Source organism: Lissotriton helveticus, chromosome 1_1 (genome assembly GCF_964261635.1).
Source record: "Lissotriton helveticus chromosome 1_1, aLisHel1.1, whole genome shotgun sequence".
Classification (NCBI taxonomy): Eukaryota; Metazoa; Chordata; class Amphibia; order Caudata; family Salamandridae; genus Lissotriton; species Lissotriton helveticus.
Window position 1 is genome coordinate 1,180,855,686 of NC_136057.1, and position 25,810 is coordinate 1,180,881,495.

General features: G+C 44.9%; 1 protein-coding gene across 6 annotated transcripts in view; it reads right to left on the minus strand.

The window, feature by feature from the left end:
* Positions 1-25,810, minus strand: part of PHTF2 (putative homeodomain transcription factor 2) — a 488,580-nt gene that overhangs the window by 358,515 nt on the left and 104,255 nt on the right. For 2 of the 6 annotated variants that reach the window (XM_078679174.1, XM_078679156.1), the window contains one exon: positions 18,263-18,440. The exons of 2 other annotated variants lie outside the window; for them this stretch is intronic. The gene's annotated coding sequence lies outside the window, so the exon portion shown is untranslated. Of the gene's footprint in view, positions 1-18,262; positions 18,450-25,810 lie in introns of all 6 variants that reach the window. 2 more of the 6 variants (XM_078679164.1, XM_078679148.1) reach the window with 1 other exon arrangement.

Sequence of the window (25,810 nt, forward strand, 5' to 3'; positions counted from 1 at the left end):
ATATAAGTGGTAGGTGTGGTTCAGGATCAGCTTAAGCTCTGTATCCAAATGTTCTAAGTCTTATGTTTAATTTCTTGCTCCTTAGAATCAATCCCCGCCATTGACAGGACCTCACCTCCCTCTCCTGTATTTCAAGCCTGTGTATTTTTCTTTACAGGTATGCTGTTGTTTTGTTAACAATAACTGGGTGTTCAGTATTAATTGTATTACCTGCTAGTTTCAGATAGGGAGGGGTGTGATTCTAAAACCTCTTGTGTTTATGGTTACAGATCTCCCTCCCCGCTGTTCCCTTCCTTCCCCGCGCTCACGGGATCATCCTGGTGGTCTTTGATTATTACTATCGGGCCGCGGGGTGGTCGTGTGGGTGTGGAGTAAGGACGTTCAACGCAGCCCGAGGAGTAACGGGTGGAACCTGACACTCTGTATGTTTGATTATCTACAGAAAGAGTATAACATGCATGAATCGCAGCGCTACACGCACCTGCAGATCCTACACACCCTGCGCGCCCACATCCAACGGGGGGGGGGGGTCTCCATTCCAGAATATTCACCGCTGGAGGATCGGTTGCTGATGGACCCCATACAGGGGAAAGAGACCTGGGGGCACTGGACGATGAGGACTGGCAAGAGGTGCTCCAGAGTCCTAGAGAGGTTGCTATGCGTGTAAGATTCAGACTGGTACAGCTCAAGATACTGCATCACACCTATTATTCCCGCACCCACCTCTATTCCTGGGGTCGTGCCTCATCGGCGGGATGAAGCAGGGGATGTGGGGAGGACAGAACCTTCGTACACACCTTGTGGGAATGTTCTGAAATTGTCATATTTTGGCAGAGGGTCGCGGAAGTTATGTTGGAGGTGGTGGAAGCGTCTGTTCCCCTTGAACCAAAATGGCTTCTTCTAATGATTAAGGGGGAGGCAGAATGGCCCAGGTATGTGGGTATATGGCTAGCACTCTCAGCGGGGGTGGCAAAGCGCAACATCGCCAAAAATTGGGGGGGCGTCGGCATCCCCTCTGATTGAGGAATGGATTCGTGATCTTGACTGGTGTCAGAATGTGGAGGAAATAGTGTATAAGAGTAGGGGGTGTGCTCTGAAATGGAAAAAGGTGTGGGCGCCTTGGAGAAGATAAAGAGGGCTGTGGGGGGCAGAATCGTTTTATGAAAATGGATATCATAGGGGCTTGCTCCACCCAAGAAAGTATTGCTTATGATTCTCTGTATATGGAATTTAATGTACTCACGACATGGACGCTGTATAATGCAATTTCTCGAGCTTTTGTTAATAAAAAGAATTTCAATTAAAAAAAATAAAAAAAAGGCTGTAGCACCCTAGTTGAAAAATGTTCCCTTTTTAAAATACAGGCACGATTATAGGAGACTATACTTTCGGAATACAGTTCCCAATAATGATACTAAAACGTTATTGAGTAGAGGGACCCACAAATCGGTGTTGCACTGAAATAGATCCATCGAGACCTCGTATTGTATGGGCTTTTTGCCAGAGAGACATTCCTGTAAAGCTCCTGAACCCAGCACAATAGACAGACGGGGCACGGACACATCATCAACACAGATAGTAGTAACATTGTTGTGACAGCGATTCTGTGGATATACACCAGAGAGGTGAGTGACCCATTAATCAGATGTAATGTGGACACTTAAAACTTGTTGACCTGTCATCACAGACCATTAAAGAACGTAGTGCTCTAAAATGTCTTGGTGTCTCGATTTACACAGGCCATCAACATCTGATTTCACTTTAATTCTTTGAGTTCCCTCTTCCTAAATTTGATTGCTGCCTTCTAGGCGGTGCGACAAGTAGCAATGAGACTAGTGTCCCTCGGTGTAGACTTCCAAACTGCTCATAAACGTCTTCTAGCAGGCGAACAAGGTGCATCAAGCCATTTAATGGTAGAGTTGAGCTTATTACACACAAGCTTTAAAAGGGATGCATTATTTAATCTTACAAATCGTGTTGAAGCTGGTGGCCAACAAAGTAAAAGAACTTTGCACGTCAGGCAAAGTTCAAAATGACAGTAAAGCTTTTGGACTAGAAAATTCAATACTCCCTCAGGATCTTTTAATCTCCAAACCAACCGGAGTCCATGGATGAAGTCGACATGACGAAGGTGTCTCCAGGAAGGCAATCCAATCTTAGCACTGGAGGGAGGATCTCCAAAGCAATAGGATTGTACTCACTATGTAGATTCTCAAACACATTACAAAAGGATCCATAATTAGGAAGATCCTGAGAGAGAAAATATAATCAGCCACCAATTGGCATCCCTGGACGGTGTAAGTAGGGACAGAACTACATCCGTTAAGTTCCATGCTTTTTACAAGCCCATGCTCACAACCGTAGTTAGAAAGTTCCGAACCCCTTAGGTCTCAAGATTCTATTACCAGAGCATCGACACCACAGGTGCCCATAATGATTAAAAATGGAAACTCATCCAGTAATTTAGCGTTGCAATCAAAACAAATAGCCAAGGGCACCCTGCTGTGAAGAAAATGCTTGGAACCAATCAAATTATCCACAAAAGTAAACAATCTGAAATTACTAATATTAGAAGAAAAAAAATCATAGTTGTAAAAATTGATTTAAAACAAACGAAACCTCCTGAACATCTCACCTGAAATCTCTGAATAGAGCAGGAATTTGTATAAAGAGATAATACTGAAATGTTCAACGATGGCTTAAACCATGCACAGAGGATGTCCTTATCGTTGCCCGAGCTTGAAGGAAGAGCTGGAATAGAGTGACAGTCAAAACCATTTACAGAGAAGATTATTCACAGCCCAGTTTTCTTGGAATAAAACGTCAACAAATCTATGAATGACATCCACTCCTCAGAACTCAGTTTGGCTTTTGGGCCATCAGTGTTTCAGCTTAAAATGTTCAAAGTTGGAATTAGATTGGGTGCCCCAGAAGACAGAGCTGTGGGTTTCTCTCCAACGGACTCAAGGCAATTTGTTAAAGACATCTGTGCTAGTCAATTCAATCTAAACTTGCTAAAGGAAGAAATCTATGATGTGTGACAATAACACTAGTCAATTGAATGGACGCGCAGAGTGTGGGATATACTCCCTAGTGATTCATTTGTAAAAAAATAAGTGCCGGAGCTCTTGTCAGGAGGCAGCTTGCACCAGCCCATTTCTCCTGTTAGTGTCACCTTAAACAGAAACAACTACTAACCATGAAAGTGGGAAGAGGGCGTGGTGTATTGGCCAGAGCTGCTAACTTTGAAACTGGGAAACCAAGTTCAAGTCTCAGCGTTGGCTCAACTTCCTGTGATTCTGGGCAAATCACTTAATCTACCCGTGCCTACCACAAATGAATGTGTCCTTAACTAGTGCTCATGAAACGCGCTGGTGTGGAAGATTAATTGCAGGTGCTAAGCACCGGAAACCACCGGCTCAAATTAAGCACTAATACTCTCTGATCTTGGGCTGTACATCTAAGGGCTTGTAGAAATAACCAAGGGGCAGAGCTTCAATGCAAGATTCATGCTTGTGGTGATATCTGTGCTGTGCAACGAAGGTGTGCACGTAAATGGGTCTACGGAAATAAACAACAATACAAAAACCCACTTGTCTTGCGTGAAGGGCCCACCCAGAACACTCTACAGGCAACCAAGATTTCAGCAGAATCATAATTAAAACTCAATAAGGCTCTCAGCTGGCAACACCAGAATGTTTGCCAGAATCAGAACATAGGGGCATGCATCCAGTGGGAGGCTTAAAATGAGCAACTTCCCAGAATGAGAGACCAAGCCTGGCACCATGGTGGGCTCATGATTAGCAGCCCAATCGACATACTATTGGTGGTTGCCTGATGTGAAAGTCCGTGATGTACTCCCTGATGGGGCCAGATCTGGAATTTGCCTGAGGGGGAGCAGAATTAACGACTTGCAGAGGAGGGTTCAAGTGGGAGCATGAAATTGCTTCAATATTACCAACCTGCCGCTGTCCCTAATTATAATCAACTGCTAATACCACTCCCACTTTGGCTTTATGTCCTCCCACCCTGCAGCAAGGACTCAATCCTGTCAGATTAGGAAAGTAAAAGTTCCTTGAGAGTGGGACAAACCATGGAACAGGATTTGTTCAGCAATGATTTCTCCAAAACAAGCAGACTATATTGCCCAGCGCAAATATTTGCAACCTTTCGCTTGGACTTTGGGATGGCGGTGTTCAACTGCCTTCCTTTAACATTTGTCCACAGGATCAATTACGGGGGAGCCAGAAGAGCCCTGGGCCCCCTCAGTCGTGGGGTGGTTACTCTGCTCAGAGACTGCGGCATCTTCAATAATAGCGGTGGAGCTGGGAAGAGAAGGTTGTGGGGAGAGAGAGAGATTACTATCCCAGCGTTTCCTTTCTGCCAGTTTTATCTCTTTTGAAAGCACCCCACCACCGGTGCCAAAGGAATGTCAATAAAGGCTTCCTTAGGCCCAATTTCAGTATAACAGAATTACATGAGATTTTGTGCTCACTCATCGTTAAAGGGAACTTTCCAGTAAAGATGCAAGAGGGGGTCCTGCCCAATCTCGTTCCGCCATGGACGGGAGCAGACTGGCCCGCTCCTTGCCTGGGCACGTTCGTGCTGCGGGCCTTGAGCCTGGCCTATGCAGATCCTGTCTCCAGAGCACAGGGGATACTGTGTTTGGTGTCTGGGCCCCTTTCACAACAGGGCTGAAGAGAGCGCCTCCCCACACCGTGGGCCTTGATCCTGGCTTATGGAGCTCCTTTCCACGCCTCCAGGCACCAGGGGAGACTGGTGTTTGAAGTCCAGGCCCCGTCACAACGGGGCTGAAGAAAGCACTATTAAATATTTAATTTGGGTAATTAGTCGAAAATGTTTGGAAAGAGCTCCACATCGCTGGTAAACAGCAGCAGCAGAGCACTTTAAAGTGCAACCCTAGAAAACTAGAAGGAAAATGGCATGAAGGAAAAAAGACGCATTGGACTTGTGTTACAGAAAATATATAGGGAACAAGCCAAGAAAGCCTCACAAAGGTCAACAACTGCAGAGATCACACAATATTTTCATGATAATCATCCCTGTGTAACTAATCCTCAATCAGATCCAATGCATGGAAATATATCCCACAAAAAAAAGTACTGACTAAGCAGGTAGATCACACCTTGACATGCTAGTGGGGGTTATTTTTTTAATGAAAGCATCGGACACAAAAATACACACAAAAAACATGCCACCGAAAGTAAAGACTATGTGCTTGCAACAATAAATTTCAGTTAAAGGAAAGCTAACAAAAACCGCCCCTGCATATTAATTTTGATAGAACAGTAAGGGTGTTTGCTTGGAGGCAAGTGGACATAGAACAGGCATTGAACCCATTTTAATTTCAACACATCATAAAATAAATAGGATTCTTATTAGATCAAACTAAATTTAATATTGGCTTTGTAACCCAAAGACATAGTTTAATTACACACAAGTGACTACAAAAAATAATAATAGAAAAAAGCAGTGGCAACGTAAAGTATTGCCACACCAGCCCCAGCACTGAAGTATACTTCTATTTAGGGGATATGCACAAGTGATCTAGTAAAATGCAGTCACTCAAAGTGTCAGAAAGCCAATGGCTGTAGTGGGTTGACCCACTACAACACAGGAAATGCTGTGATGAGCAGAAGCCAAATGTGAATGACAGGATAACAGTAAAATGGATAAAGATGACTGACCCTAAGCACCTCTGTGCAATGTATACATGCATGTACTTTTTAATTTATGAGCCATTTTGATTACACAAGGCTATCGAGGCTAGACCAAAAAAGCAAGTAGGAAACGTGCTTTCTCCTATATTTAGGACTAACGTTTGGACATTAACAAGTGTAGGTGTAATGTATGTTGTGCTTTTTAGGTCGAGTAATTTTAATTACTCGAAGACTATTACTTCGGAACCAAAGTCTCTTAAACCAGAAGGATTTCCTACAATGCATGTGGTGCACTCGAGCATGAAGCTTCCCCAGGCGCGCGCATGGCCTCCCACACCACCATCAAAGGCTTCTGCTCCCCCTCACTCACACCCCATCCCCATATGCTCCTTTCCTCCCTCCCACTCGCTGGCTCCCCCCCCCCCCCCCCAACCAGGCTCTTGAAGCACGACGCTTCGCCAGCGCTTCCCTCCCACTCGCTCACTCCCCTTCTCTCCCGCCCCCCACCCGACTTGTAATTTCATTCGGCCGCGCTGCGTTATTTTTACGTCCACATGGCTTCTCGTTTGTGCTCTCCCTTGTTTCATACTGCACTTCAACCCACAATTGTTGTTGCCGCTAAACTGTCTAATTAAAAGTAGGTAATATTTCCCTAATTATCAGTAATTCGCAGGCATTCACGTGCATTCCTCGCACCGCTGTTCTTGAGCGCGCGCTTTAATGCTCCTCCCCCTCCCCCAACACAGAGCGTGTCTCACAGCCATACCTTTTCACCTTGCCGAGCCCTCTCCCATATGTTCCCTGGGGTAGGTCTTCATTGTAAGGGGCTCGGGTCGCGTCGCTATGCCCAGCTGTCCCCCACCATCTCCTCTGCTTCCTTTGATTCCCCCGTTTGACTTGCACTTTACATGGGGATTACACAACCGCCGCTGGCCCGGGAGACGCAAAAGCACTTAAATTGAATTCACCGGGACCAGAGTCCATCGACATCACCACCAAGTCGCTCCGGGATTGGCACCAGCTCTGAGGGTTACCCCGGCAACGAGGGGGCCTGTTTTTCATGATCACAGATACAGGAAGAGCCATGCACCCTGTGAGCAGCTGAAAAAAAAGCAAAAATGAAACCAAAACCACCAGCTGGGGCTGTAAAATCACACAACAGCCAGTTATCGGCAAGCAGTCCGGAGCTTCCGTCTTCACGGTGAGTCTGCCCATACTTTGCATGGCAGTGCGTCACAATAGATTACAGTGGGCTCACAGGAACACACCACACAGCAATATATTTCATATGTTGTACTCTGGGTAAATGTGAATTACTTTTCTGTTTGGGTTGCTTTGCACTTGAGAGTGTTAGTAATGAAACTTCGGTCAATAACGTATTGTTAAGTCCAGATCAGTCTGCTACACAGTCTTTTCACGCAGTTGTTTTTTGCAGTCAAGCTGGATCGATCTGCGCAGTTTAGCTGCTGAAGGGTGTGTGCTACATTCTTTACTGTAGTTGGTAGCAGTTAGTATCTGAAGTTTTGATGGGCGACGCAGGAGGGCACTTTGTTATATGCAAACTCCTTTGCCACTCTTCCCCATGTTCCATCTGTTTATTTATGGCTTGTAATTGGTATCAATTCTGTAAACAATATTTACGGTTCCTGCAAAATGTGTAGCGCCTGACTAACCGGTGATTGGTTGTATAGCCCAACCTTGATTCACCAGCGGTTTCCGTAACACAGAGCTGACACTTAAAGTAAAGGCTTGCTTGGTGTAATTTGCTTTAATTTAATAACTAATTTGAAAGTGTGTTGTCCATCACATACACTACAAGTGAGGGCACATCATCTTGGCCTTACTCCTTGTATCGAATTAGCGTGTGTGCCTGTACGCCATTGGAAGTAATTGGCATTACACGTACATGTGTTGCAAAATGTCGCTGGCTCCAAGTTAATGAGTTTGAGTTCTGAAACACCCTCACCCCCCCTCACATCCCCTCACCCTCACATCCCCTCACCCTCCCTAACCCTCTCACACTCCCTCTAAAGCTCACACACTCTCTCACCTTTACACCCTCTCACCTTCACACCCTCACACCCCCCCTCACCCCCCACAGCCCCTCACCATCACACACCCCCTCACCCTCACACACCCTCTCTTACCCACAACACACCCTATCACCCTCACCCTCACATCCCCTCACCCTCCCATCCCCTCACCCTCCCATCCCATCATCCTCCCTCACACCCCCTCAGACCCCCTCACCCTCAGACCGCCTCACCCTCAGATCCCCTCACCCTCACACCCCCTCACCCTCACACACACCCTCACCCACCCTCTTACCCTTACCCACCCTCTCACCCTCACACACCCTCTCACCTTCACACCCTCACCCTCACCCACACCCTCACCCCCCCACAGCCCCTCAACCTCACACCCTCACCCTCACCCTCACACACCCTCTCACCCTCACTTACCCTCTTACCCACACACACCGAATCACCCTCACCCTCACATCCCCTCACCCTCCCATCCCCTCATCCTCCCTCACACCCCCCTCAGACCACCTCACCCTCAGACCCCCTCACCCTCAGACCCCCTCACCCTCAGACCCCCTCACACCCCCTCACCCTCACACGCCCTCACCCACCCTCTTACCCACCCTCTCACCCTCCCATCCCCTCCCCCTCCCATCACCCTCCCCCTCCCATCACCCTCCCTCACATCGCCTCACCCTCACACCCCCTCACCCTCAAACCCCCTCACCCTCACACCCCCTCACCCTCAAACCCCCTCACACCCCATCACCCTCACACCCCCTCACCCTCTCACACACACCCTCACCCTCACACAAAAAGATGTTAATATTTCACTTCTGTTTTTTGATTTTCGTCCCAATACACTGAAGATAATCTTCACAAAAGTTATTTACAAAACTTTAAGCTATTGCCATTATAAATTACAATAACTTATTTAAGTATTAATTATTACAAATTAAAAGCCATTGTTTGTAATATCAATACATCGAAGTCACATAAATACAACACATATTGCATTACAAATGCTATAGGTGTCACATTTGCGAAAGTTAAAACTATTGGCATTGTGAATGACAAAGCCAATAATTTCGCTATTTACAAAACCAACACACAAATAAAACAATACCAATAGCTCAAACTTTCCTAATGCGAGACCTATTGCATTGCAAATGCTTGTTCTATATGCTTTCCAATTGATTCAATGAAGGTAACTCAGGATTGCAAATCCCGCAACAAACTAGGGTGTCATGAAAATCTGTGACTGGAAACATGGCGTCCTAAGATGAACCTCGGCTGTATTTCTAACTGCTTTCTATCTAGCTGTTGCAGCATGAAGGCTCTGGATTGGACCACCTCTTCCTCTCCCGCAGAACCCAGAGTGTCCGCCTCCCCCCATTCCATTCCAAAGCCTCCGAGATCATCTGCGGCGTACCCCAGAGATCCTCCCTCAGCCCGACGCTGTTCAACATTTACATGGCGCGCTCGCACACGTAGCCAGACAGCACGACCTCAACATAATCTCCTATGCCGACGACACTCAGCTGATCCTCTCACTCACCAAGGACCCCATCACCGCCAAAGCCAACCTCCACAAAGGAATGAAGGCAGTCGTCTGAAGCTGAACTCAGACAAGACGGAGGTCCTCATCCTCAGCTCCAACCCTTCAGCCTGGTACGACTCCTGGTGGCCGACGGCACTGGGGGCAGGCCCGACACCCACTTACCACGCACGCAACCTGGGAATCATCCTCGACTCAACGCTCTTAATGACCAAGCAAGTCAACGCCATCTCCTCCTCCTGCTTCAACACCCTCCGCATGCTCCGCAAGATCTACAGATGGATCCCGACAGATACAAGAAAGACAGTCACCCAGTCCCTCGTCAGCAACAGACTCGACTACGGAAACACCCTCTACGTGGGCGCCCCGACCAAGCTAATCAAACTACTACAACGCATCCAAAATGCCTTGGCACGATCACACCACGGCCACATCACCCCCCACCTGAGAAACCTGCACTGGCTCCCAGTCAACAAGAGGATATCCTTCAATCTCCTCACCCACACGCACAAGGCACTCCACAAGACCGGCTCAGCCTACATCAACAGACGGCTCTCCTTCTGCATCCCCAACCGCCAGCTACGCTCCGCCGACCTCTCACTCGCCACCGTCCCGCGCATCCATAGAACAACCACCGGTGGGAGATCCTTCTCCCACCTCGCCGCAAAGACATGGAACACCCTGCTACTGAGCCTACAACAGACCCAAGACCTGCTTACCTTCAAGACCTGGCTGTTCGATCAGTAGCACCCCCCTACCCCTCCCGCAGCGCCTTGAGACCCTCATGGGTATGTAGTGCGCTTTACAAATGATTGACTGCTTGATTGAATGAGTTAAGCATTTATTTAGCGCACAAAACCTCAGAAAAAAAGTGTCTGGGTACTTCTTAAATCACTCTACAAAGAAAGGGAGGAATAAGGAGTCGGCAGAAAAGATGTTTTTTGGCAAACAGGTGAGATTTCAGCCCTTTCCTGAAGCGTTCGTAATTCGGTTGGGCACGAAGAGACAGGGGCATGTTATTCCTTGCCTTGGCAGTCAGTAGGACACCCTTGACCTCTCCGTCTGGTTCTTTTGTATTTGGGTACATTGATCAAATATTGGTACTTGGGTCGTAGAGAACGGACAGGAGTGTAGCAGGAGAACATGGTAGCAATGTATGAACCAGGTGTTGTGCAATAGTGTTTTAAAAAAAAAAAGTTTTTGTATTGTTGTGAAAGACTTTTGTACGTGATTTTAGCGGTCAGTTTGCCTGACTTTCCCCGTAACCTTTCACTTCTCCAACAATTAAACTAGCTTTCTTTTAAAGCTTCTGCGTACCAGGGAACGGTCTGTAGCATCCGTTAAGGGTGAAGGAGTTCCAGTGAGGCGGATAATGACTCATTTATCGGATTGGAATTGCTATCCGGTTCTGACACTGCAAGTGAGAAACAGTGTGTCGTAATTGTATACCCCAACCATCGCAATCATCCACTAGGCTAGTCTGATAATGAGAGGAAAAAGAAGACCATGTCCAACTTTCTCTTTGCAGAGAGGGTGGAATGAAATTAGCATATGGTCCGACCAAATCAACGTTGTCAGAGTATCCAAAAGAATGGTAGAGGGGTGGCAGAAGACCAGGCCCAATCTTTGTCTCAGTAGACCAGGGTTGTGGATCCAAGGCAGCAGAGGAATTTATTAAATTTTGAGCTTATTTGATATTCGCATTATCAAAATGTGGATTAAAGTCACCTGGTTATAAATCGTCAGTATTCAAAGAACATGCGGAAAGGAGCTCATAAAGTAACACAATGGTCCTGGTGGTCTATTAATTAAAACGCATTTAGTAGCTGAATGGGCTGTGATCGTGCGAGTGACTGCTAAGTATTGAGCACTTTGAAACTCCGTGTAATAATACAGGCCATCGCTCCACCTCTTTTGTTTGGGTGATCTAAATGTCTAATATGGTATTCTTCAGGTGTAGCCTGTTGCATCTCAGACGCAGAGTTCTCTTGTAGTCCTGTTTTGGTAATGAACAAACAGTCCAGGCCTTGATCTTTGATGAGTTCATTGCTTTTTAGATAGTGTTGAATTACGGATCGGGCATTTATGAGAGCACCCTTCATCCTCTTGTGAGGGCTCGGTGTTTGTTTAGCATGTTTGGGAAGTGTGGGTATTTTCATAAAACTATTTATAAGTTTCAGACAAGGAAGTAACTGACAGATGTTGTTGTTTAGCTAGGGGGGGAGGGCAGTAGCTTAGTGGGCTGAAATGGCAAAAAAGCAAATTTTCCCCAGCAGCCTTCCAGATGCAACTAGCAACTTGACTGGCCGAGGACTGGCTGACATATAGGCGGGCTTTCCTTTGGCGTACCATCAATACGCAATCGTGCCACACTCAAATTTAAACAAGGTTGTTAGTCATAATCTAGACCGCATCCGAGCCAGGAGTTAGAAAAATAAAGAAAACTATCTTAAAACTAGGAAAATAAAATGTACAGTCATAACCGGTCCTGCCGTTATAATTTTAGATGGTAGTGGTTCACCGTTCAGGGAGTAATGTGCAAACTCCTTTACACTCACCACACCCGAGTATTTTAGTTTTACAAGCTTGCCATTGGTGAATAGAGATATCAAGTCCATTTATATCAAAATAAAGAATCTCACAATAAAGGCAAAGTGTAAACTCAGTAAATTGTTTATAAAAGCACAGGAAATGCTATTGCCACATGCACTACAGCCGAGAACGTTGTTAAGGGCCAACGATTTTGGGAAAGTGGCTATTGATGATCTTCTGATTTAGCCTCGAAGAAGACTGTCATGTGTGACATCTTCTGCCAATGGTTTCTTTCCAGTCAACAGCTCTTTGCAGATGGATCTGGTAGTTTCAATGCTTCCATTAGGAGTATGGGTTGAAATGGCGATTCCCCTCAAACGCAGAACACACACTAGAATGGCTTCTGTCTGGTCAACGCCTCAGAGACCACTTTCAGCAATAATGATGTGAGACTCAATCAATTAGGGAGACATGCCGTTGAGCTCCATTTATGTACTTCTTAGTCATCTATTACTTAGTAGATTGCATCATTTTACCCGAGAAGTCAAACTCAGCAGTGGGAATAAGCCTCCCCTTAAATCAAGTGTAAGCTCCAGATGCGCTGGATCAGTGAACACATGACTACCAGGTTTTAGAATTGATGTTTTCCACTCTTCCCTCTCCAAAACTGTACCAAAAAGGGAAGGGGACACTCCATAATACTCAATGGTTAGTATGAAAGAGCCTTTACAAATCTTGTACCTAATCATAAGCTCATAAAGGCATTTAAATGGCAAGCAGATGTATGTCTGAGTGGCCTTCCAAGGGAAGACATCCATCAAAATTGTCAAAAAACTGAAAGTAAAACTTGCTAAGATGTGTAGTTCGGCATAAGATTGATGAGCTGATGAGTATTTGGGAGACAATGTCTCGCCTAGGATGATTTTTAAAACCTTCATGTTCGACTGGGGAAACAGCATCAACACCGATGAGACAATACAACCGGTTAAGTAAAAGGTTTAACATCCATACTAGCCAAGTGATGAATGTTGCTGCTCTATGAAAGTGCTTAGGCACTACATCCCATGACAATTCACTTGTACTCTTGATGTCTGGAATCACCTTAACGCCCCCATCATTAATTTCACAAAAGACACATTTATTCAAAAGACCCACAACATCATTTCATGTGGTGTCAAAAGTATGCTGCATTCACGTCAAAACATCTCCAAAGAGCTTTTTAAATACCAATGGGGAATTGAACAGTTCCCTCTGTCCCACGGTCTACAACACCACTAACCACACATCGGTCGTAAGAGGGTAAGGGAGGTTGGGGGATAATAGGTCAGCTGGGGGAAATGGTCTTAATCTTTCAAGGCTTTACCATCTCCCAGCCCGATTCCACACAAAGGACCATGGAAGACGTCCATAGTCTTTTTCTTGCTCATCATGCCCAACTTCAAACAAGTGTCATCTTCAACTTTCTTTAACGGAAGTCCTTGCTACTGATTCCCCTGTAAGCACTAACTCCATCCATTTTCCATAGAAGTTCTACAAATGATTGCTCTGCATTATTTTGGTCTAGATGGTAACAAAACCTTTCAATGCCATACTGACTGACTGAATATTTGTAAAGCGCACTATTGCCGAGGCGTCTTGGCGCAGAGATATGTGCAATCCAGGAGAAGCTAACAGATCTAAAGCTTGGTGAAGAGCCATGTTTTTATCATTTTTCTAAAAAGAATCCTGCTAGACTCTAATCGTATCTGTACGGGAAAGGAGTTTCCACAGTTTAGTCGCTTGGAATGAAAAACCCTTTCCTCCCCACCGGACTCTTATCTTGGGGAGATGTACCAGTCCGGTATTGGTGGACAACAAGCAGCGTAGTGGCACATATTGGGGAAATAGTAGTTTTATATCCGCCAGAACTCCTCCATATAGGGCTTTATGCACTAGGACGAGTGCCTTAAAATCCACTCGCCGTCAAACTGAAAGCCAGTGCAGCTGCTTTATGCTGGCGGAGGTAGGATGATGCTTTGGTAGGTCACGCAAAACCTGCGCTGCCGCATTTTGGAGTGACTGAAGTTTGGAGAGCTCAAACACAAAAGGAATACAGTATGTAGTCAGATGTGTACCATTCACACCTATATCAATGTAAAAACGTACTGAAATTCACTGGTGGCAGCAAATGTCATACAGTCCATCCGACATTACCACACTCCCCACAATAAAAGGTTTACCCCATACGCTGCCCACAAGGTAAGCAGTAAGCTAGACTCTTAATCCATACAACAAGGCAAATACATGCCCCTGAAAATGTTGCGTAAAACATGCAGAGCCACTGATCTGCTCATGTGTCTACATCATTGACCTCAGTGGCAATGTAACATCCGATGGCACTTCAATATTGTTACAGCCTGAACTGAAGAGGGGCTTACAAGTGAAACTACTAGTTTTCTTCACATACACTTCAACCTACCGAGAACGAACACGCTGATTACAATATATATTCTTACTCACTTAAAATACTTCAGACGCTAATGAGAATTATTTTTTCACTCTGTAAGACCTCATTTTACATCCAGTTTCCAAAATTATATAGTAAAAGGCTGACATCAAAAACGTATCATGCGCTCTGCATGGAGTGCAATATGAATTTGTTGCAAATGTGAATCAAATGATGCGATTGCCTTCTTCAGGGACAAGAGCACACATTGTGTACAGTGAAGAACAGGCAATACGAGTTGACAGGGAAGCAATGCAGTCCTGCATACAACGTTTTCTGTTGGAGGGTCTGTGAAGGAGTTGGATAGAGTTTTCAACATTCATATGCCCGGCAGTAAGTGCATAATGGAGCATTTGGCCTGACAAACGACCTAGGTGGTTGTGTGTCAGAGTTCAAGCAGGGCAGTGCAGGGTTTGTGGTTATTCCATAGGTCTGTGGCAATTATTCTTGAACAGTGTAACTCCAGCTTTTCCTGAAACAGAACTGGGATTACTGTTTAAGGTCATTGAAAGTGCCCGTACTACTGCACTTTATGGAAACATGGGTGTGATAATGTACAAGTATCACGTGAACATCAGGTTATTCAGTCTGAAACAATCTTTCCAAGGCTGCAGCATCTTATCGATCTTATTCATAACAAAAGATACAGAGATGGCCAGCCGGTGAACTGTTAAAACATGTAAATAACATGTCACGAAATGGCTGGGTGTCACAGCTAAACACCACCCACTGCATTAAATGGGCAAATCTTTTAAAATGCTTAAGGGCGACCACTCACCCATAAGACGGTAAAGTGGTGTATAAGAAACACCCTTTTAAGGTTCTTGTGGGAAAGAACTAATCAGGACCACAGTCAAGCGAGGTTTACTTTCAGAAAAACAAAACATTCACTTCCATTTATAGGGTCTAAAGAAGTGTGTTCTCTCAGTGAGCTGGATTGCCTCAACTATATGTAATGAGCTGATCGATATTGATCAAACATAGAAAAGCTGACACAAGGCCTTGTTACCAAGAGATCAATTACTATAAAATAATCTGTTAAAGGACAGCCTATGTAAGTGGGTGCATGGAAATAAAGCATAAAGAAGAACATGAAAAAAGACAGACCATGTACAGTTGGTCCACGTGCAAGGAGTCTTAAGACTAAAGTTACAATCCTGGCTGCTTTTTAAACAGGGAAACTAAACGCAAGACAATACTCTTAATTGGTCAGCACAAGTTTGAAGGCGTGCCGATTTGACTCTGAACACAACTCAAGACCCACCGAGTATAAGCGAGAGAGTGCATAGTACTCTCCGCCCAGGGTTTAATGCAGGCCAATGAAATGATGGCTGTGGTAGCTATGGCAAGTGGTACCCAGACCTTGTAAAATACTGGACCTACAAGGAGGGATTTATTGAAATATAGTGCACACCCATGGGAAAATGGTGCTCACCTATGGTAAAATGATGGCCAAGGCATAATGGTGGCACTTTCAGGGATTATTGTGGGCATCGTTGGCACAATGGTCCCTACCCCTGCTACAATGCGGTCCCTAGCACAATGGCTGCTATTCTTCCCATACTCCCATGATGTTCATCCCTAGAAAAAGGCTGGCCCCGGCATAGCAGTGGTATTTCTCGGAATACTGTGAGCATTTATGGTGTAATAATGCCCAACTCTAATAAAAAGCTGGCACTGGCATAATGGCTATGATTCCTGGCATACTGTGGGCACCCAAGGCAAGATGTTGTGGACGCCTACTATAATGCCAACCATTGCATAATTGTGGTAATTCAAAGTATGCTACCTGCCTCCATTATCCATAGCATGATGATGCTCATTCCAGATAAAAACTAGTTTTAGCATATACTGGAAATTCTATGCATTTTATTTCAATATAAAATTTTTATTAAGCATCAAACAAGGCATAACACAGAGGATAACAACCTCAAGGGTACAAGGGGGCATGCAGTTTCTGGGGTTGCAATACAGATAGCTATGATGGGTCAGCGTCACATAGTCCCCATGCCTGCTACATCCCTGTACAAAGTGAATGATGCCAGTTTAAAGAACATATAACAACTCCCCCCCCCCCCCAAACAGACCCCCCACCCCCTCCCCACCCGGTGGTGACTAAATGATAATGAAAAACAGTATGAAAATAATACAGCTGAGGCCGAATTGGAAATTGGCACATTAACTAATGGTGAGATTCAGGCAGACCCATAATATAGCTAAGGAGCCCCCTGGGGGCAACAAGTCAGAAAGGGGAGAACCTATAGCTGGAAGAGGTGCATGGCCCGCACCGTCGGTGGACAGACCGCAGAAGGCAGACCCTGAGACAAAAGGGTCACCAGAGGGCCCCAGCGGAGCACAAAGTCTTCGTAGTCATTCCAGAAAATGTCCGCCAGACGCTCCATTGAAATTATCCTCCATAGTCGGGCATGCCACAACGATATTGCCAGTGCTTCTGTCTTTTTCTATGCAGCTGCTAAAGTGAGTTTGGCTGCCCCCAGACACGTCCACATAATCGATTTATCAGCCTTAGTTTGCCTGATCAGGATGGGGTCCCTAAGGCCAAGGAGAGCAAAGTCAATGGAAGCCGGAATTGGGTAGCCCAATAGGTCTATGATAGGAGATAAAATCTCGTCCCAAAAAGGTCGAATCTTAGGTCAGCCCACCGTATATGCCTGAAGTCCCCGTGGAGCCCACATCCCCACCAACAAAGATCTGAGGTGTCTGGAAAGATGCGACGAAGCTTAGTAGGGTATAGGTACCAATCATATAGGGGTTTATAGTGGGCTTCTCGAAGAGCCATAGACTAATTATGCTTGGAGATGACCCTCCATATATGAGCCCATTCCCCGTCTGAAATGTCCCTACCTACAAGTTGCTCCCAAAAAGTCATGTACCGTGCCTGTGGGGAATATGTAGGGTGGAGCAACATATCGTAGAGAGCCAAAATGGCGCTCTTCATGGAATCCGCCCTATGGGCCACAAACTTCTCCATTTCCCTAAGCTCCCTATAAGCCGGCTCTCGGGATGGAAGGTGTCGAGACCCAATGTTTGAGCTGAAAATAGTGGTACTGTTCACTCTGCGGAAGCGCAAATTCTTTCCTACATTCGGCAAAAGTCAAGACCTCCCCATAGCGGAACAGATCAGATATTTTGAGGCAATCCCCCTTCCTCCAGCAGTCAAAGGGCCCCTCATGTAACGCCGGGGGGAAATCCGGATTAAAATGAATGGGCGTGTACGGGGAGGGGAAAGAAGTCCACCCCGCCCTCTTGGTAACTTTGTCCCAAATGATCAGAGTTGTGCGAGTGGGGGTGCTAAGATAGGAATTCTATGCATTTTTACGGCATAGATGGCATAAGACGACAACGCATGAGCATACACCAGATAATCCATCCATCCATTTTATGTCACAGAGCACCTTAAAAAAGTATTTACATTATATTACATGACAGCTGTACATTCAAATGCTTCATGAAAATGACAAATTGATATTTCTGCAACAAATGTGTATTCACTTCAGTGGAAACACGTAGTGTGCCAGAGATGATCGACTGACCAATGTATTGTTTTTGATATATGATGAGGCACTGTAACCATGGACATCTTCAATGCCTTTTGCTGGGGAGGAAAAGGAAAACAGTGACTGGTATATGTATGGGATAATTTGACACGGTTGTGTTTTTTTTCTTTTTCCTGTGCAGTCAAGAATAAAGAGTTTTTAAAAAAAATGTGTATTCACTTAAAGTAATCTGGTACACCCCAAAACTCAGAACAACGAAACGTAGATGCAAACAACTTGAAAGAAAGTGACGAACCAGCATGAACAACGGTGACTGAGACACCTTCAAGTGGGCCCTCAACAACTACCACCGCCAGCTCAAAGCAGTGAAAAAGGAGGCCCTGAAACACCGAATCGAGACCAGCACCAACAATCCCCAACCCATTGGCCCCTTAACATCCTACCACCCATGAACTTCTGCTCACCTTGTCCTCCCACTGGTACCATGCATCGGCCGCTGCCGCCCCGGAGGATGCTCCTTCTCTCTCCTTGCTGCCAAGTACTGGAACACCCTTCACCTCCACCTCTGCACCTCTCCCTCGTTGATCCACTTCAGGAAGGTACTTAAGACCTGGCTCTTCGACTGACTCTGCTGCACAGTGCCTGGAAACCCTCATAGGTGAAAAGCAGAGCTTTAGACATACTGAGGATTGATTAATAACACTGCTGCATAATCCTTCAAAATCTACAAGCACTGCAGTGTACATCCTAAGACTGAGATTTGTGTATTTCTATTCCATGTGCTGTATAACGAACTTGCCAAGTCATACCAGATGAAAGAGGATCTTTCAGACTTTTGAAAAGAAATGGTGCTTGAAAATGCACCAATTTACCACCATTTTCTCAAATGATCCTGCTATAGTTGAAAAAAGCTCAAGTAAAGCTATTAGGTTTCACCTCTTCAACCTATTGGCTTTGCCACTGATGTTGCTCAGTATCTGCAAACAAAAATGCAGTAGTTATGCCGGTGTTGAACAGTACTAACAAAAAACGTGCAATAATGCATGCGTGTGCGCATGTCATCGTTCATGTGCACATATGTGCCATACAGCTTGGGTGGCCCCAGAGTTGCAACACAGCGTACATGAATAATTATGCAGCACATATTTTCTTAGTTGTTGAAGCAGTAACTTAAAAACACACACACAAAACACACACACACATCCATCCATAAAAAGTGTAACAGCGTGGTATTGTTTTTTTTACCCACACCAAAAACATACTTTTTTTCTTATGAACGATATGGGGAAAGGAGTGCAACAGCAGGAATGGGTAGGATGAGACAGGAGCAGCCAAAGGGGAAGGGGAATGAGGGGAGCAACACAAAAGGTTGGCAACAGAGGAACCTTCAAAAAGAAAAACAAGCATTTGCAATGCAATAGGTCTCGCAATTATGCGAGTTTGAGCTATTGGCATTCTAAATGACAATGCCTTTTTTGTTTTGCTATGCTTTTTAAAACATAAATAAAAGGCATTGTCATTTACAATACCAATAGCCTAAACTTGCGTAAATGTGAGACCTATTGCATCGCAAATGCTGGTTAATCCCACAAAGCTTGGGTTACAATTACCTTTGGTACAGATTTATGAAACGCGAGCTCTGCCCAGTGGTACTGGAATGCTTTACGCAAGCATCACTTACTTTACACAAAGGCTGATATCTTCTTTTTTAAAGTACGAGGAGATACCCAAATCTCAGTAAATTGAGCCGATACCAGGACTGGAACCTGGATTCCCAGATTCGAAGTCGGCAGGTCTGGACATAAAGCCACATTCTCTACTTTTATCAGAGCTGTCAAATAAGAGAGTAACACAGTAATATTTCCCAAAACGTAACATTCTGCAAGTTAAAAATGGCCATTCCTGTTGAAACTAGAACCCACCAACATTGTCCTTTTTCAATGAACATATAGCATCTCCGCTGATCACATGCTCTCGATTGCAAAAGTGCCTGTTCCCAGGCGCTGCAGGTCAATAAGCGAGTGGTGCCTCTTTATGGAGACGAGCCTCACAGCTCCACAGCAAGTTTACTTGTTCCCTGTCCTGCCTCTTAGAAATATGTAGTCAGAGGTGCTCCCTCGACGGCTGTGGATGCATTCAGTTGACGTAACTGCCAGACTCTGTAAAAGTGCAAACCCATGAAACAAAGGTGCTTGCAAGGAGAGCTGGTGTAATGCTGAGCGTAGGGACCTTAAATGCTGCGAAACGCCAAATTATTTTCACTGGACTCATTTATTTGCACCTCCATAGCCTGTGTCGCCAATTGCCTTTCCTACTGATTTGACCACTTTTGTTAGACGTGTGTTTTTAGCCATAAATAATTGCATTCTGGGGCTTGTAGTTTCAAATTTTTGATCAAAGGTTTGGAATTGTAGCATGCAATATGTTGTTGCCTAGTGGAAGATGTTATCTATTCTAGTCGCCTCACCTGTATTCTTTTTAACCAGGCTAGGATCCTCCCTGAATAAAGTTATTTAACGGAATCCCAGCCCTGTTTTACTCTGCACATTCCACTATTACATCTACACATATTGGGCCCCTTACAACCACAGCACCTATACAGTAAGAAACCAAAGATCTCCGCTAAAGAGCCCCTTTATGGGTGCCTGTTGGGTATTGCAGCGCTGACCCGACGAAGAGCAGGCCCATATGATGAAGCATGACACCTAGCTTGCTGGGTGTGTGAGGGCCCTAGTTCCGAAAGGAGGAATTCCCCTCCATAGAGGACTTCCGACCAACCTTTCATCACACATCCCCTTCCGTTGTGTTCCATGACCCACTGAGGAACTCTGTACTCTATTTTTTCACAGTATATGATGGCATGTACGTTTGGACCTCCCCAAAAGCCCACTGTCCCCCCTTCTTTTGACTGAATCTGGATTATTACGTCATCAGTAGAGAATTATCATGGGGTTGCAGGACATGCTGCCACAAATTAGCTCAGGTCAATACCACGCCCGGGTAATGGCACTGGGATGTGAGGCAGTGTGCTCCTACTGCCCCCCCCGCCCCAAAATAGTAAGCAATGGCCTGCCCCTAAGCCCATTTTAAATTGGTATTTATCCACAAAAGGTAATAGACAACTGGCAGTCAAAAGTTTGCAGGAGACACCTAAAACTGTGATGGTGAAGCCTGTAATTCCAACAAGCTTGATATTTTTTTAAATAAAAGACTAACAGGTCAGAAATCCAACCTGGACATATTCAGGTTTTGTCACCCAACTGTACTTCCAACTTTATGAACAATGTCTTTGCAGATTTTGGAAACGGGGATGTGGCGTTTCTTAGAATGGTAGAAACAGAAAACGCTAGTATCACTGCCGCCAAGTACGCCATTGCTGCCCCTAAGGCTCGACCTGGGCCTTAGACCTCTAAATGAGGAATTGGGCCTTAAAACCCTAACCTTCTGGAGGCGACTCTGGGTAACCCCAGAGCTCAATAATTATAGACAAGAGCTTGTGGAGGTTCTAAAACTGCCCAATGCGTGGAAACTCTCCTGGTTAAAATACATAAGACAGGAATTTGAGAGGCTGACCCTCCCTCTTATGTGGAGTGACCCGGAGCAAGCATGTATAAGTATATCACGCAAGCAGTTGGCTAATCTGTATTTTGAACACAATTTATCTGCCCGCCTAGCGAATGCTCAAATAGGAACTCTGTCTAACACATTCATTTTAACAAAAGACTATTATAAACTGGAGACGGTTCTGAATGACATTAGCCCCCCGGCTATAGGAAGCTCTATCTTCAATGGAGACATGGTTCTCTACCAATCAGAGCCCTTACAAGTAAATGGTGCCCACCTACCCCAAAAAACTGCCCAGGCTGTTCTGCGGATGCAGAAAATGAATTGCATGTTGTCTTTTTCTGTCCTGGATATCAGATTCCAAGGAATAAATGGATAGTTCCAATCTGTAAGAATCTGGGGATTATACAGTGCTCTGAATCATTCTGGATACTAAAAACTGATCTTTCCCCACCAATCGATTCTGCTGTAACAAAATTCTTAGCAGCAATGTGGAATAAGAGACGGAACTATCTGAATGTCTAGTCCAGTGGGAGAGGGCATATATATGTATTCAGCCTCGGAGAATTTAAAGTAAAGCTGGGGTGCTCCGATGCTCACGTTTTTAAATGTTTATTATGGATTCTTGTATTTTATAGAGATGATATAGCTCATTGGAGATTTCTTATTGATGTTTTTAATTCAATGAATTGAAGTGCGCTAATCTAAATTGTTGAATTTAATGTGCCTGCTTTTATGACCATCTTGTCGACATAAAGATGATCAAGAAAGAACCGCAAATAAAATATATCACTATAAAATCCACTATCACAGATCCCTAAAAGACCATCTCTTTTTGGGCTGTGTGTGGCCAACATGTCAACAGTACCACAGAAGCAAGAATGCACACAGATAAAACAATACAGGCTGTGCCGGTGAAAAAAGGGCACACGCATTGAGTTAGAGGGAGCCAGGAGAAATATACCTTGGGAGAATATTTCTTGCAGTCAGAGCCCGCTAACCTCTGCAATTCCTAGCTTTACGTGCAATAACAGGCAGCTTGGCTAAACTTGAGCTATAAAACACACAAGGCCGTTGGCTCTGGAAAGTAAGACATCTGGTTTGCACATTTCACTGCATGTTCTGTGCCAACAAAAACAAACCTCTTCCAAGGCTCTAAAAATAGTCTGCGAAATGTCATTTCCTTTTTAAGCTGGAAAGATACACTCGTAGTACACAGAGGCGTTGCAGGGTCGAGCGCACGGGCTGAAATGCGATGAAGCACAAAATCGCCTACGAAAGAGACACGCTTCTGGAAAAATAGGGCTTCATAAATGTATAAGCTATGCTCTCGACTACTGCCGTCTTCAACGTTTTACTGTATCTTAACGAATACTCAGTCTGTTTAAATGTTACAATGACGTTTGCCAAACGAAAGAAGAAATCAATGGATATTAAGTTGGAAAAAAAAAATGTCCAACCCAAAATCAATCTGACAGGTTCCTGTGCTGCAGCTGTGCCGAAGTGGTCAGGAGTCAGCCCCCCCACCCAAAAAAAAAGGTGACCAAAGAATTTCCGTCGGTTCTAAAGTATTCAATGAATGCAGCAATCTAAAGTGACACCGCTAAACCATCCCATGAAAAACAAACTCGGTTTCCCCGTCAGTCCTGGGTTTTAGTCTATGGCCTGCAGAATTGTCAACATGCCTTCTGCCACCTTAAAACAGGTCATATGGTAATGAACCCACAGAACAAGTCAGCAGAGACGCCATTTCATCTATCATTCTTACACGCATGTTGCCATGATCCAATCCCAGCCCTGATATGAAAACGAATGGCAGCATCGTTCACTTAGTGAGCATCACCGGGTTGTTTGTAAGACACGAGGAACTACAATAAAAATAAAAACACTTGTCTGTACCGGGCGGTCTCTTTCCGGCAGTTGCTAATAATATTCGTATACCACCAACTACAATACAGTTCAGGAACTGGGGACGGTATACAACATTTCACATCTGTAACTTTTTTATAATCTTCGGACTGAAATAATGCAACAGCAACGCTATGAGATGTTTCCATCGGTGGGGTTGGTAAACAGATATCGGAGGAAAGAAGACACAGACAGGGGAGGATTTAGAAGTATGAATCATACTAGTTCCCTTTGTGAAGGGGAAAGGTAGACAAAGACAGCAATGCAACCAATGGTAGGTCCAAGGCAATGACTGTTGAAAATAAGAGCAGCTATGTTTGTCTCAGACAGACAGAAACTGGCTCTTAATTAGGTAGTCTTGCTCAGTTAGGGTGTGTCATAAAAAGTGTCATAAATGTTGACTGAATTGCAGACAAATTGCTACAATTCTTTTGGAAGGTCAATCTGCATAATTTTTCAGTGACAATGTGTACACTGGCAAGGTTTACGCCACAGGCTTATGCAACCTCTACACATTCACCTATAACACAGGCTTTAGCTGTTGAAATAATCCCTTCTTAACACAGTTTTGAGTGAGATTGAACAAATAATGATGACAAGACTATGTTCGTTATAGCGTGACCAGAGCTGGAAGATAAGCACTACAGAAACAAACCAAAAATGGGTGACATTGTAGTTCAGAATATGTACAATTACAATTTAGAAATTCTCAGTTAACTCAACACCACCACTCACCAAACATCACAAAGGGACCCATGAGCAGACCTACAGACCAACAGTACCAATCACTAAGCTAGTCAAATGAGAAAGCGAGGGCACCTCAAGAGGCAGCAGGAGCCGGCCCTGGGGGGTGGTGTTTCCCAGGGCCATCTATGGCTCCAGGAGGGGGGCCACACAGCTTCCCTCCATTGTAGTATTAGGCCCTGGGGATGTGGTAGTCCCCGCGTCTGGGGACCTATGACAGAACCCCTACAATAATTTGAGCCCCTGGAAGGTGGTGGTCCCCAGGGGAGCAGTGAAGCCACTAGCCCCTTCCCCCCCTTATTTTCAATAAATTACCCAGGGGAGGTGGCAGTCCCCAGGGCTACAGGAGAGATACATGGGCCTCCTCGCAATAATAAATATATGTTTAGCCCCAGGGAGGTGGCAGTACTTGGGGTGAGAGCGGGGCCAGTGGGCCTGCCCGACAACATATTTTAAAATGCTCCAGGGAGGTGAAGGTCCCAGGCGCTGCGTGACTTCCCCCGCATGAATTTGAGATGTTTCCCTGGGGAGGAGGCAGTCCCTAGGGCTTTTAGAAGCCTGGGGAGGCACCGTGCGCCTCCCTCCCTTTTGTAACTCCTCATGCCCCTGGGGCCTGGCCCACCCAGGGGCTAAACACAGCAGAAGCGCGGGAGTCTGTGCTTCATTTTGTTTTAAAGAAATTCGGGAGGAGCCACAGCTCCAGCGCAACTGCAATGAAAAAAAAATAAGCTTTTTGCCCCAAACAAGGTCCTAGCCTAGGGGGTCAGCCCCCTTTTCTTTTTTTAACATTTTTTTAGGACTCAGCTGAAGCCAAGTCCTAAATGGCTGCCAACACTTCCTGGTTGAAGTGTTGGCAGCCAATCAGATTTGAGCACAGGGACTACTGGATCCTCGGAGGATCCGCAGGCCAAGATATACAAATTTGTAGTTGTTTTTTTATTTCTCCCAAACTACAGAACGGATTTACACCAAATACACCCTTTCCGGCCCAAGAGCTAGCTTTCTGTTAAGTCTGGTGTAATTCCGTCCAGGAGTTTCGGCTGTACTTGTGTTCAAAATCCCTGTGGGAATTAACATTGCAAAAACACTTTTTGAACCCCATTTTTCTTGGCTCCCGCTTGACGGATCACCCCAAAACTTTCCATGCACAACAAGGCTCAATATATATTTTGATATATATATATATATATATATACATATACACACACATACACAATCAAACTGTAACTTATGTACAGTGCTTTATTGCACATGGTGTCCATGCTAAATGACATGACCTTTGTGGCCTAAACACCTCAAAAGGAGAAGGTGCAGATTGGAAAACGCATGAAACCTATTAGATGGAAGACCCTTGGTGCTACTCTCACCAAACACTTTATTGCCAAGCACAGAGAATATGATGTAAAATGGCAAATAAATGCATGTGTATCTGTTCATTTATAGGTAGGTGACATAATGAGGATTCTAAACAGACATACATAAATGGATCCAATGCTCAAATTCCGTTGCCAAAATCTTGAATAGATCTGAAGAAAGGAATGCTGTGGAGACAGGAGTTATTCATCCAATATTTCTGCACAATGCCTATGACATATGATGCCACTTTGGTTATGCACACTCAATTATCTCCTCTAGGCTTACTCACAGTTGTTCTGCTCTCTGTTTGGCTACATAAACACAGAGTACGGTGTTGAAAACTGTAGTAATACTGACTGATGTTATGTTCAAGTATTTTAATTATGTTGAATAATAAAAGACTGTATTATAGATCATGGTTTGCCCTAAAGTAATGAACT